Source organism: Engystomops pustulosus, chromosome 2 (assembly GCF_040894005.1).
Source record: "Engystomops pustulosus chromosome 2, aEngPut4.maternal, whole genome shotgun sequence".
In the NCBI taxonomy this organism is placed as follows: domain Eukaryota; kingdom Metazoa; phylum Chordata; class Amphibia; order Anura; family Leptodactylidae; genus Engystomops; species Engystomops pustulosus.
Genome location: NC_092412.1, coordinates 50,801,176 through 50,815,306, shown reverse-complemented (window position 1 = coordinate 50,815,306; position 14,131 = coordinate 50,801,176).

Below are 14,131 nucleotides of genomic sequence, written 5' to 3'. Positions count from 1 at the left end.
CCAAAATCCGATTGCGTGCAATCCCTGAAAACTTCGGAAAACCCGATGGAAATGTGACCACGGGACCCTTAGTAAATAAGCCCCCATGTTTGACAGTGGAAATGGTGTGTTTCAGGTGAACTATATTGCTTTTATGCCAAACATATCGTTTGGCATTGTGTCCTTCTTACACATGTTTGGTGTCTCCCAGGTGGCTTGTGGCAAACTTTAAACAAAAATTTTTATGGATATCTTTGAAGGCCAGATTTTTGCAATGTACAATTGGTGTCCTATTGACAGACTCTCCAACCTAAGCTGTAGATCTCTGCAGTTCATCCTTAGTGATCATGGGCCTCTTGGCTGCATCTCTGATCAGGATGTTTGAAGTTTGGGAAATTTTCTTGTATCCAACTTCAGCTTTAAACTTCTCCACAACAGTATCACAGACCTGCCTGGTGTGTTCCTTGGTTTTCATGATGCAGAACCCCGAGACTATCAAAGAGCAGGTGTATTTATACGGAGACTTGATTACACACAGGAGGATTATGTTTATCATCAATGTTCATTCAGGACAACATTGGATCATTCAGAAATCCTCACTGAACTTGGGAGGGAGTTTGCTGTACTGAAAGCAAAGGGACGGAATAATATTGCATGCCTCACTTTTCAGCTTATTATTTCTTCAATTTTTTTATCTTTATTTTTGAAGCATGAAATAAGAGCTGGGAAAGTCCAGCTCTTCATAAAGAGATTGTAGACCAGGGAAGTGACTATAGAACATTTTGTAGGTCATTATGTCAGAACAGCACTTTTTATATTTTTAGATAAGATGTATATGCTTTATAGCTGTCACGTGGACAATAGGAACCTGCAGTTTAGTGATAATTAAGAGAAGTATCTAATTTATTTATAAAGACTACTACTGTCCCATACCTCATCTCCGATCCTCACTAGAGGATCAATCTCTTACCATCCTCTCTTCTCAAATGTAAAGCCCCATGGAATTAAAGCCCCATGGCTCTATTATTAAAAAACAATAGTATTGATAACCTAAATTGATATCATCTAGGAGCTAGTGCAGATTGACACTATGGCCTGAAATTGGTACATTTATTAAGCAGGAGGATAGGCCTCCTCCTAAAAAAGTCTCACCCATTCCTCCACTCCCAATTAGATGTGGGCAGCTCTTTCTAGCTTACACAAGCCAGTTGTTAAAACACTTTTAATAATAGCTACTGGGGACACTGTTACCACTGGCTATTTTGGGCATTGTTGCCCCTGGCTACGTGGGCTCTGTTAATATTAGCTTTTGGGGGGCTCTATTCCTACGTACCACTGTGAAACCTTTTGTTCCTGTGTTTGGTGGTTGTACGTGGCTCTGCCAGTAGCAGTTAAATGGCAGTGGCGGTTCGCCTGCACAATCCTGCTAGCAGCGTTGGGACCCTCCATTTTTGGGAGGATCACCGCTCTCCAATGAAACTGCTTAAAAATAATTACCATTACATTGTAGGTGTTAGACCACAGATGTCAGGTATACCTTTATTTAGATGATCAAACCTTTATAAATTACATTTTTAGAATTATGCACATTGGGGAGACGTGCTGTGGGGGGGGGGGGGTATTAACAGAGCTTCATGTCCAGCTTCATTGTCTAAAAAACATACCCCTCACTTGCACTTCTACCTGTTCACCGCTTGCTGTCATGTTTCCCACACAGTCAATGTCATCATAACCTGCAATATTGGGTAATTATCAGGTAATCTCATGTAACCTGCATTATTGAGTAATTTCGGGAGGAAATTTGTGTAAAATTAGCCCCGACAACACTATTCAAGATCTTCTGTAATTCTTATATAACCTGTCACTAGGATACCTCATTTTCACTAAAGAAAGGTTACAAAAGCCCATTACACCTTCATTGCAAATATGTCTTTCTACCTTTTCTGAGAATTTGCATTACAATATTTACAATTGTGTGGTATAACTTATCTTGCACCCTGACAGCATCCTTTGTTTAGTCCCTGGGATTGGGTTTGATTTGGATACATTTCAAAAAACAACACATGTCTGTGCTGATCACTCCTCCTCCTCACTCCTCTCAGCCCCACATCTGGGCTCCAGTACATCTACTCCCTCCTGCTCCTTCACAGAGCTCACAGTGTGGTAATATCAGTTAGGGAGGGAGGAGCTGTACAGGAGCACAACCAAACCAAAACCAACCCTTGGGACTACACAGAGGATTCTGTCAAGATGCAAGGTAATTGATAACATACAATTTTATTGTAATGCACATGCTTAGAGAAGGCAGAATGCCATATTTACAGTGCAGGTCTGATGGGCTTCTGCAATCTGTCTTTAGTGAAAATGAGGTACCGGTTGACAGATTCCTTTAAATTTTTATAATTATACTAATCAGGCAGAATTTCTTTGGGGGTGTTAACAGAGCATCTTGAGTCTCTAGCTTCATTGTCCAAACCAGTGATGGGCAATTCATTTTCCCACATGAGAAATTGTAATGGTCAGAATCTAAAATAATATACTCAGTTCTACCAAATACCTTTATACTATATTCAGTATATAAACTATCCCTACATTATAAAACAGTGAATGAGACATTAAAATCATTAAGGTCTGGGTCACACCATTTTGGGGAGGATCACCAATGACAGCCGCCGCACACAGGAGAATAGAAGAAGACTGTTTTTTTCCCCACAGTAGGACATACATTGGGAAGAGAATTCTACTGATGTTGTCCTCCCTAACTATTGACTACTGTGTGGGGGCACTCTGACTATTGGCACATACTAGCCTATCTATGTAGTAATCTTGGTTCTGATACTGTATCTGTGTAGTTAGCTTACTTCTGCTGCTGCATCTATGTAGATATAGTTTATATGCAACAAATTATGTAATGTTACTGTTTTATGCACTAAACGTCAAATGTATTGGTGCCTACAAAATTTGCTAGTTGGGGTCACCGAAATTCCTAGTGGTGGCCCTGAGCCCATGACACAGAACACTGCACGGTCTGGGCTTAACATGATGGGGCACATTTACTAAAGGTCCGCAGACAGCATTTCCGTCGGGTTTAATGTCTATTTCCAATTTGCGCCGCATTTAACAGGGGTTTTTGGCGCAAGCGATCGGACTTTCATGCAATACAAATCAGGGGGCGTGGCCGTCGGACAACCAAATTGTGTCGCAAGACATGCACCGGGAAGAAGATGGTGAACTCCAGCAGACCTCAGTGGGGAAGCGACACATGCAGGATATCGGGTACGCAATCTTGGTGAATCGTGCCGGACTTCATCCTCGTCGGACAGTCCGGATCAGGGATCACGTCAGGACCGGGTAAATAAATGTGCCCCGATGTGTGTAAACAATCATCAGGCTGATGCTACCTGTTCTTAGAGATCATTTCAAGGGGTATTCCATGAATAAGCATAATTCATTTACAAAGGGGTCATTAAATAATAGCTAATATGTGATTAGTTGTTATTTAAAATTTTGCTCAGGACAGAAGATGACCACTGGTCACATGTCCACATCACATACCCTGCACCGGGCAGGTCATGTGATCACCACTATGTCTGGCTTTAGTCAGTTGGTTGCAGTGCATCCTGTATGGTCAGTGTGGTGGTGAGACGTCATCTCAGAGAGGGAATGTGCAGTGATGGCAGTTACACATCATTACTATAGTAACAGAGCAGGACCCTCTGTTATATCATCACTGGGAGCAGAGCATAAGAGAGAGGAGGAGTTACATAGAACTATACAGAGGATCATGGGACTTGTAGTTTCTAGTGGCGGCCATATTGGTGATAACTCCGCCTACTGTAGAAAGCCTATAACATTTTGTGAATCTTAAAATCAAGCTTCTCAAGCTCCATTTTGTGACTAATGCCATTGAGTTTTGTTATATTCATGTATTTATAGCATTAAAGGTTTTTGTATCAGACGTTTTTATTCTCAGAATACCCCTTTCATTATTAATTCAAGCAAGCTGACAGTATGGGGTTGTTGTCCTGCGTAATTAATATGACTATTTTTGGATTTGCCCCTTGGGGCAGTGTTTGGACCTGGAAATACAATCAATATATGGTCCATGTTTCACTGAAAACGTCATCAAAAACAAGTTAGAGTTTTTATGTTGTTTATGTATCTATAAAGCATAGGACTCCTCGATGACAGATTTTCTTCTATTTCTGTAACTAGATTTTTTTCATGACACCCACAGGACAATATTCACTCCGTCTAATTAAAATAGCCATAAACTGTTTGTGTGTGCCGGCACTGGATTGCTTGACTAGTTCACGCTTCCTTGTTAATGAAGTTCAGGACATTTATTGTTTATCTTCTTGTAAAATGAATAATAAATCACAGGTTACACATTTTGCAAGTATTTATTTGCTTTGGAAAGTAAAATTGAATGCGCTATTATGTCCAGAAGAGAAACAAAAAAAACAAAATCAAGTTCTATTCTCTTGTCGGCTGCAGGACTGGTCTCATTACTCCGATTTTTCCGCTAATTAGTGTTGCTTATTCGTCTTTGAACTGTGCGGCATTCTTGTAATCCTTTCATCAAGTATCGCCATGTGTCCCTATTCTGTCTGCAGAGTGTGGATGTGACTGTGCCCTACCGGGATGTGTGGTGAGAGGCTCGGTGGACCACTTAAGGACAAAAAAGATCCTTATGAGGTCAGTTTCTCAATGTGTTGCCATAGGCATGAATTTGTCCGCATTTTTTTTTCCATTTACTTGCATTCCCCAGACATGACTGGATTGACCTTTGTTATAACAAACCAAGTACATCTCTTCCTACGTAAAATCTGCACAGATGTACAATGTGATGATGGGGATGGAGGCAGACTTTACTGGGATTTAAATTAAGTAGAACTAAAATTTTACTAATAATCTCTTTCCTTATTTTAATATGATTAATTATTTACAAAAAGTTGTTAAAGCGAACCTTTTATGTTGTCAATTGTTCCGTATGCATGTTTTTACTCTGTAATGTAATATTATATTTGTATATGTTCCCTATGATTTGTATAGCGCTACGGAATTTGATGGTACTATATAAATAAAGATTATTATTATTATTATTATCCATTTAAAGGTTTCACTACCCTATTCTATGCTTATTTTAAAAATGCTTTTGTTAGTATTCTGAATCATTTCAGTACTTTATCAAACTTTATTTCACATTACCTGGCTACAGCTAAAAATGACATACGTGGTGACAGGTGCACTTTAAGACATTTTGAAAATGAAATGGAAAAAACTGCTTTTCTTTATAGAAATCATCTCCTATGATACAAGGTAAGGTATAGATTCTTGGGGAAATGACTGCTGTGACTTCCAGTTATATAGAGTGCCCATAACACATTTCGCTTCCCCAGAAGAAAGTTCATTCCTTTGTTCTGCCAATCATTTGTGGTTCCAGTAGAATGACTTTAGCAATTTGTAACTTACCCCTAATCTTACAGACAGGGAAACTTTCTCTGGAAAACCGCTTCAATAGAAACGGTTCCCATACCTTTAACGCTACATCATGGTTTTGGAAGTTTCAATTTTAATGTTGTTGCATAAACTTATAGAAACGTACTCCATATTTAAGGGGTAGGGGATAAGTGTATAATTATCTCCAGCATTCTAACAAAAGTTGAAGGGGAGGCCATGTTTAAATAAATCTCTTCTATTAGGCACTTATCTGCATGTATATGTACCTGTGTCTTTCCCTGGACCTGAACATGAAAAAGGAATCCCGCTCTTTAATGCTGATATAGTCGCTGATCTGCTGGATGTAGCGGCCATACACTTAGGTAATGTGGTTCCTGTGCATTGTGTTTCATACAATACATCTGTGACAACTATAGTACATCATAATATGTAGTTGTCATCTCTGCTCTTGCTCATAGGCAGCTAAGAACTGTCCATTTGTTGCAACATTGCAGGAAGAGGGGATTGTTAGAAACATTTTAATTTCTGGATTTTCCATCCTGCTCACTCTTGGCTTATGAGTCCCATTTCCCCATTTACTTATAGACAGTGGCGGTCCCTCATTCATGAAGACTGATCATGCATGCAGGGAAAACTGTCATAGGCTACGTTCAAGGTAACCAAGACCCTGGATGCATAAGATTCCCCAATATTTCTAATGGATTGCTGTCACATACAGGGTGCTATGTAATGAGGATGGGACCAGGCTTCCAGGTCTTGAGATTAGAAATCCAAACTTTACTAGAAAATAGATAATAGGAGGCAGGGCCGGATTAAGACTGCCATATGCCCTAGGCTGTATGGATATTATAGCCCCCACTTCCTACATATGGTACTAGAATCAAGTTTCTTGGGGAAAGGATGATGTGTCTCTTCTACCTGCTTTCAATGTGTTGTTTGAGGACCTTTGGAGGACCTTCATAGGAGCTAAAATGGTTCTTGTATGTATGTATGAGTATTTCATGGGTGAAGGTAATTCTCAGCATAAAATTTGGTGGGAGGTTTAGGTGGCCATGGACCTCCTAGAAGACTTGAGCCCTGGCTGCCTTATGCCCAAACCACCTATATTATAATCCACTTCAGGCCGCAGATTAGGAGATAATATCCATCCTTTGAATTTGTATTTACTGCCCCACACACTTTAGTTTCCCTAATATAGCACAAAATAAGGGGGATCCACACCATTGGGACTAAAAACCTGCAGCATAAGAACATATAGTATAATTCCTGTTAAAAAAAAAGAAATGTCTCCCCAAAGGAGAATATACCACAGATGACCCCTTCCTGCTCACATTCTGAAACGCTCCATGCTTCCTTGCCTGTGAAATTTCTTAAGATTGGTAATCTTTTTCATTAGGCTGATTCACCTGGTTGAACAGGAGATGTCACCAACAGCCCAACACCTTAAGAATTCATAATTAGAGGAATGAAGAAGAACACTTGTATGTAGAAAGGGTTTCAAGAGCAGAATGCAAAATCTGACCCAAGAACTGATAATAATATTAATAATAATAATGTGTCACAAAATGAAAAAAAAATATTTAAATAAAACTATTCCCCTATTTCTGGCATAGTACATAGTTACATTCTCCTCAATATGTTGTATATCTGGACTTCTCAAAGGCATTTGACACCGTGCCACATAAAAGGTTGGTATATAAAATGAGACTGCTGGGAATAGGAGAAAATCTGTGTATCTGGGTAAGTAATTGGCTTAGTGATAGAAAACAGAGGGTGGTCATTAATGGCACATTCTCAGATTGGGTTGATGTTACCAGTGGAGTGCCACAGGGGTCAGTATTGGGGCCACTTCTTTTTAATATTTTTTATTAATGACCTTGTAGTGGGTTTACACAGTCAAGTTTCAATATTTGCAGATGATACTAAGCTGTGTAAAGTAATAAATACTGAGGTCGATAGTTTAGCATTACAGAGGGATTTGTGGAAGCTTGAGGAGTGGGCAGAGAAATGGTTGATGAGGTTTAATGTAGATAAATGTAAAGTTATGCACTTGGGCCATGGAAACAAAAAGTATAATTATGTTCTAAATGGTCAATTACTTAGTAAAACTGAAGCTGAAAAGGACTTGGGCGTATTGGTGGATGGTAAACTTAATTTTAGTGACCAGAGCCAGGCGGCTGCTGCTAAAGCAAATAAAATAATGGGATGTATCAAGAGAGGAATAGATTCTCATGATAAAGACATAGTTCTGCCCTTATACAAATCCCTGGTCAGACCACACATGGAATATTGTGTACAGTTTTGGGCACCAGTGTATAAAAAGGATATAATAGAGCTGGAACGGGTGCAGAGGAGAGCAACCAGGATTATTAGGGGAATGGGGGGACTAGAATACAATGACAGATTACAAAATTTGGGATTATTCAGTTTAGAAAAAAGACGACTGAGGGGAGACCTCATTACAATGTACAAATACCTGAACGGACAGTACAAGGATCTCTCCAAAGATCTTTTTATACCTCGGCCTGTGACCAGGACAAGGGGGCATCCTCTACGCCTAGAGGAGAGGCGATTCTACCATCAACATAGACAAAGGTTCTTTACTGTAAGAGCAGTGAGACTATGGGACTCTCTGCCGCAGGAGGTTGTTATGGCCGACTCTATGTACATGTTCAAGAGAGGCCTGGATGACTTTCTGGAGAGAAAAAATATCACGGGTTATGGGGATAAAACATTTATTTAATTCTTAAAGGTTGGACTTGATGGACTTGCGTCTCCTTCCCGCCTTATATACTATGATGATACTATGATGATAATAACAATCCTGGATCATCTCTTCTTATAACACTATGTTGTCCTATTAGTCTGTTACTCATAGGATTAACAGACTGAAAGGGAGATTTATCTTTTCTAGTTCTATTTTTCCTGACCTGATCCGGTCTAGTTCCTTTTTTGTCTTGTTTTTCTGTCTAATCCAACCTGCCGCTGGTTTTTCTAAAGAATGCAGGCATGGGGCCCACCACCTTCACCGACCTTCACACCCTTCTCACATGGCTTGGAGGTGGCGTGTATGCAAGTATTTGAGATTATTTCACTGCTTCTTTACCAGAAAACTGCCATATAAATCTCCCAATCTCCCCCAGTGAATCAATTTAAAAAACATTACACCATGAGTTTTGGTGCAAATGTGGAAGAGTCACAGAAAAATGTGCAAATGTTTCAATGCCCAAAAATTAGCGACTTTTTTGCACTAACATTAAAAAGAAAAGGAATGATAAATCTCCCCCATGCACCTCATGGCCTTTTCTCATAGTGTTCCTAAAAACAGTAGACTTGGGAAATGATAGACTCCATTAACAAGAAGAAGGTTAACACCCAGTTGTCAGGAGAAATAATCATTTCTCATTTCATTCCGGGAGAGATGGAATAACGCAGGCTTGGTTTTTTTTAGAAACAATTTAAATTTTTATTAAGAATATAAATATTTAGGCTCAGTTCACATTACCGTATTTTTCGGACTATAAGGCGCACAAAAAATCCTTTGATTTTCTCAGAAATCAAAGGTGCGCCTTATAGTCCAGTGCACCTTATATATGAACCGTGCTTACAGACAACATCTGCCTTCAACGGTGCACAGGTCTGCCACCTGCTGGTCATTCATCCTTATAATCAGGTGCGCCTTATAATTGGGTGTGTCTTATATATGAACCTAGGTGATTTAGCAGCCATTTATTGATGGTGCGCCTTATAGTCCGAAAAATACGGTACTATAAAAAATGCCATTTCTCCGCATGTGCAGCAGCTCAGGCTTTGCAGACGAGTGTGCGTACAGCTACAGTGATGCAACCTTGTCTCCGGAGCTGGAGCTACTGTGTTTGCATTCATGCACTGAGGCAAAGCCCGGCAGGAGGGATTGAAAGAGGGATTGTGGAGTAGCCGTAGCTCCCGCTCCATGGCGCAACTAGTCCATGTCCCAGTTGGCTCTAAAATTTGCATATATCAAAGATTACATTTTTACAAGCTTCTGTTGAACTAAAAGTTTAATCAAACATACCATAGGGATAGGGCAAGCTAAAGGAGCCTTCTCTTAGATCTACCATATTTGGTATCTCCGTTATGGTAAGTTTCCTTTAACAAAAAGTGTCCATTTTTTTTTATATCAGTTATTACCATACTTCAGTTTGTTTTGGAGAGATAGATTAGATGTAGATCAATGATTTGTCATAATAAATAATAATACTGTATTAATACTTCATTTATCCCCTTAATACTTCATTTATCCCCAAGGGTAAATGTAATTACAACATTTAGCTCTAAATATACAATACATACAAAATAATGCACTGAACATATAAAACAATAACATAAAAATTAGGATATAAATTAGTAAAAATTAATAAATTTATAAAATTATATACACATATAAATGTTAAAAACTGACAATAACTGACATGTCTTCTGTTGTGATGAGTTCATTTCAGTTTATTTATCATCCATTTTTTATTTTTTAATGGGAGATAAATAACTGAAATGCTGACAGTGGTGTGAACTTCGCCTTTCTTAAATAGCCATGTAAAGAGAGATGACAAATCTTCTAAAAAATGTTAAAATTTTTGCAATGTTTAAAATGTCATTTCTTCTACGCAATTCAACCCTGGGAAAAAAATTGTTTTATCCTATCAGTTGACAATGTCGAGTTTCATTGGCGTAACTTTTGCTTTTCTTATGGATAACTGTTTATAGGTTTTTTAGGTTCCATAGGTTTGTTCTTAATTTGAATTTGTATGTAAGTAAAAACTGTATATTTTATAATATTGCTCCAGACAAAACAAGGGGAGGACTGTAGTGCTGGATATAGGGAGAAGTGAACTACACTTCCCTGCTTTATATTCTACCGTAACATGAGCCAAATATCTTAAACTCCTCCATGAACTATGAGCGGTATAGGCAGAGTCTGAGGTTCCGTAAAATCCGAGCCTCCAGTCTTCTGAGATGTAAACGCAGCACTACATGTATATGTAATATTTACAATTGAAATTCAGAGGAGACGAGCGTTAACCTTTTACACATTTCTTCGCCAATGAAAGCACAGAAATGAATTGTCCCAGATGTGGGCCGATGGCATTTGGAGCCTGTTTTTCCTCCAGCATGAGTGCGCTTTATTAATCCGTGTGTAATCTATGCTCCCACCTGTGCTTCAGTGACCACCGGTGACCTATTTGTGTAGCTGCCTACAAACTCTCACTTTACTGATCTTATTTCACACGCACAAATTATAGCTGCGAGCACTTGCACGAGGCGAAACGAGGGGAGTATAATGTCTTATCTCTAGTGGCTGACCTGTTGCCACCAATCTTCAGTGGATACACAAGGTTCTGCCATAAATGCTGCAGATGATAACTTCTTGTGGAGTATAAATAAGAATCAGTTCATTAGCCAGGCACAATTTAAAGGCGATATTTGTGTTGTGGAATGGATTGTTTCTTAAGAATATATGACACGGTGGTATGAATTCTGTAACCTCTTTGAGAACATAAATGTATCTCATTCTTTATTTATTCTCCCCAAGGAGAGGTAGTCTGACTGGCTTCTAAGTCGCCAATTACTTAAAGGGGAATTGTAAATGTATCCGCATGTTGTCTGCAGATTGTTTTCTTTTCAGTTCCGTTTGAAGTTTGTTATTCTGCTTCCTGAATTTCAAGATTGTTTTTTTAGTTGTATGAATTAAAGTTAGAAGATAGTTTGTGCTTCTTTCCCTGGAAACAATATTTGGTATTGAGCCTCAGTCAAAGACTAAGACCGGATTCAATTGCAATACTAGACATAGCCCATGTCTGAAAGTGGATCTTTTTCTAGTTAAAAGTTGGAAATTTCTCAATATCTAGTGTAATAACAGAAATACAAAGAATTGGCCGCACTCCAAGATTTTTAGGTGAAGTATTAAGGTACTTTTATTCCATTGTGTAGCGACGTTTCAGCTCCTCACACACCGGAGTGCTGCCAATTCTTTGTATTTCTATTCATTGTGCGATCCTTGTCAAGGATCCAGGATTTGCACCCTAGTCATCTTTTTACACAAGTGCTGCTTTTTTCTGTTTCTTTTTTTTTAATTTTTTTGTGTAATAACAGGGTTTGGTTGCGGAGAATGTGAATAGTATACATGTCATCACAGACTGGAGGGAGTCTGAAAGATATAAAAGATATAAAGATTGATAACTTATCCATTGGATAGCTTATAAATATTAGATTGGGGGGGTCTTACACCCAGTACCACCACAGATCAGATGTTCTCAGTAGGTGGAATACAGAGAATAAAACAGGAAGCCAAAGTTCTATAGGGGGGTAAGATTTGTATTGGATGTATATCTAATCCTATATACGTGTGAAATCCAAAATGCGTACAAGACATAACAGATTCTGTAGTCTTTAAAGTTGGTTCTTGGATGTTGATGTCAACTTTTGTCAAAAACTATGAAAGAAAAAAGAAGGTTAACCAATACAAAACTGTCTCAACTCGGAGCACAAATAACAGCATTGAAGTGCACCTCACCTTTCAACAAATATAGAAGTTACTGGTCCAGTATGTGTACACGAGATGTGATTATGGTCAATATGTGATTTGAAATCTTCATTTTCTAGCAGCTATCATCTATGTTATCATCTATGCAGTGTCTATAAATTTGCTGTTGTCCAGTTTGCTGAATGGAGACCTAACTACTTTGGCTCATGTCTCAATCCTCCCTTCTCCATAGAGCTTTTATATAATCTGATAGCCCAGTGATCTTATGTCTTGTTGCTAGCAAGATGGAATTCAGGGAAAATTTCTGTGTGAAAAACTGATTAGGACAAAAAAGGGAAGATGATAAGACCCAGAGTAAGTAGAGAAATAAGAAAATTCATCTGAATATATAACAAAAATTCTTGTATTCTTTGATTCAATGTTAAAAAAAATGCAGTATTTCACAGATATAATTATAACCTGTCCACATCAGTCTTACTGTTGTGCTATTTGGTTGCCCATGGATCCAACCATAAATTCACTCTTGACTATGGTTGGGGAAGGTTTTCCCATCTGGTCAGATTCCTCTCTCATGAACGTGCATCTCCTGTACTGTCCGGTAGTATGGATAGGAAACCAGTTGTACAAATCAGTTGTAAGTTTCGATCCCAAGAGAAGGCATTGCAGAGCTAAATGTGTTTGTGTGTGATTAGTTATGTGAAATAGCAGAGCTGAGTGTGTTATTAGTAATCTTTTATATCCATCTCATGACTCTGATCCGTCCCATCTTTCTTTTTCTATGTGTCACGTATTAGTAGAATCTTCAGAATCTAAACAAAAGTGTAGATAAACCCTGTACCATGATAATCTAAGCACAGTGTCAGCACACAACTACAGGAGACAGGAACCTCTCATGCAGGAGCACAACGCAGAGGAACAAGAAAGTGTCGGCTCTGCTAGTGCCCACCCACAGAGCTGAGTCTTACAGTGAGCATCTGATGCAGTGATAGGAGTAAAAGCAGCAATAAAGTAAGTGGTTAAACCTTACAACCTTTAAGACTTATCACCTTATCACCTTTATCACAAAGCATCACTTTGGGACTAAGATTTGAGGACTTACATTCATGGGCAAACTCCTTAAAGATGTTGACTGGCCTGAGTCAACAGAAGGCTTCTCGCCTTACTTCGCTCCACTCTTTGCTTCTATTTGGTACACAGTTTAGGGCAGTGGTGGCCAACCTGTGGCACTCTGAGCTCTCTCAGTGGGCACACAGGCTGCTGCCCCAGCACAGAATTCACCAGACAGGGCTTGAGGGATCCTCCTGCAGGCCCAGGTAGCCCAAAACGTGAAGCATCTTGGTCTACTTGAGACTGCAGGGAGAGAAGGTGAGGACATGGTCAGATTATCATTGGAGCCATTGAAGCTCCTGCTCTTGGCCCCACAATTTTTCATGTTCAAGAAAGCTCCGATGGCAATCTGAATTTTCCCAACTTCTTTCAACAATATTTTTGTCCTCAGGACCCTTAAAAGCTGTGGTATAGCACGGAGCAAGAAGTTAATGCTAGAATTGCCGTGTTGGCACTTGCAATAAATAAGTGGGTCTGGTTTGCGTTTTGGGCACTCAGTCTCCAAAAGGTTCGCCATCACTGGTTTAGGCGTACAGTGATGAAAAAAACATTCTGGGGTACACCTTCAAAAGGGTTGTTTGTTATTCCAAACAATGGTCTACTCTTTTCTTTCCAGATTTTGCATTGCAATTAACTGAATGTGGATGAGCTGTCTTATCAGACAGAGCTAAAAATCAAGAATTAGACTGGAATGACAAGACGAAAAAATTTTGGAAGCCAGAAAGAGGAGAGAAAATCTTATTATTTTTAATTTCATAATATACTCTATCGTTTATTATATTATTAATTGAACTATTCAATTAATTTGATTTGAGTAGTGATGGAACATGACATCCAGCAGTAATCCCTAATACAATTGTATGTAGCAGGTATATAATTGAATTAGCGGCTATAAGATACGTACAGCGTTTTTGTAAGCCTCTGCACTGAATGGTATAACGTATAAAGTAGACAAACACAATCGGAGCAATGTATACACTCATACACATACTCCCTCCTCTCCTCCCCCTGCCATGCAAATCTTCACAAATTAATCTTCGAGACTCCTCTGATATTTGGTCT